We start from the raw sequence: 1,188 nt of genomic DNA on the forward strand, positions 1-1,188 counted from the left end.
AGCTTAATTACCTTCTTTTTCTGTATCCATTCAGAAGGGTGAAAAACATGATTAGAGCTACATGAAAATCAATCTCACAACGCCAAACAAAGTATTCTTTCTTCTAAACTTACAGTGAGATCTATGTACTCAACAAATTGCTAAAACAACAAAAGATCACACATCAATCCATCAAATTGAGAGAAGTTAATTAAGTCAATCCATCATCAAGCTCAAAGCATCAAATACCGTCATCAAAAGGGATAGATGTAGAAGGCAACCACTCGTCACCCTTGATAAATCGAGATAACGCTGAAGTTTCTTGCTTCCTCGTATTCCATCCAGTGGAATCCCGGCCAATTTATCCTCGTGTCCTGTGTCCCCTTTCCTGGACCATAATTAGCATATTCACCATATACAACCTTATACATGGGGGTCGTCCCCGTCGGACCACTTCATCCATCCGCTTGGGTCGACTATGCTGTCCAAATAAGATTTGATGTATACGGTCACTGCCGTAGGTCTTCCACGGTCGACCCAAGAACGTCTTGACCGATGCGTTACTAGCAGCGAGCTCCTGTGACGGTAGAACGGAACAGTTTTGAAGCGAAAAGCCTCCGATATCGTCTTTACTTTTTACGACCTTGTGGCTGTGATGGTATTTAGACTGTCCTGATGCCGGTAACTTGACCGTAGATGTTGCACATCTGAAAGACGGCTGTTGCGTCACCGAAGATGAAGTCGACGGTGCCGGAGATGTCACACTCACGGTAGAACTGGAGACCAAGGCGTGCGTAAAGAGTATCTTGGTACCCGTCGATCGCACATCGGTAGAACGCGGCCATTTGGGCATCGACCCGCAGTGCCACGGCCTGGTTCTTAGATGCGCCAGCCGTGTTGATAAAAGAGATGTATCGGGCTATAAAGCCTTTGCCTAAGACAGCTGGAATTAATGGAGGTATGGTCAGACATAATCTTGATATCAAGTGCGCATTAATACTAGAACATATTCAAAGGCTTAGATAACATGGCGAGCCAGAGGGCTGGAATTATTTTTAATAGCGTCTATTGGTATTGTTTTTAGTATCACTAACTGGGCTACTAGCTACATGGGTTATAACCTTAATGTGAGATAATGAATAAGTTTTAAACGCTTCAAAGTAATCACGAATCATCTAAAAATAAATTGATCTAGTTGAGAAATTTGTC

At 43.1% G+C, this 1,188-nt stretch overlaps 1 pseudogene; it reads right to left on the reverse strand.

Moving 5' to 3' along the window:
- The window catches only part of LOC109841630, a 2,613-nt pseudogene continuing 1,645 nt past the window's right edge, over positions 221–1,188 (reverse strand).

The sequence above is a fragment of the Asparagus officinalis genome, chromosome 5, assembly GCF_001876935.1.
Source record: "Asparagus officinalis chromosome 5, Aspof.V1, whole genome shotgun sequence".
NCBI lineage: Eukaryota > Viridiplantae > Streptophyta > Magnoliopsida > Asparagales > Asparagaceae > Asparagus > Asparagus officinalis.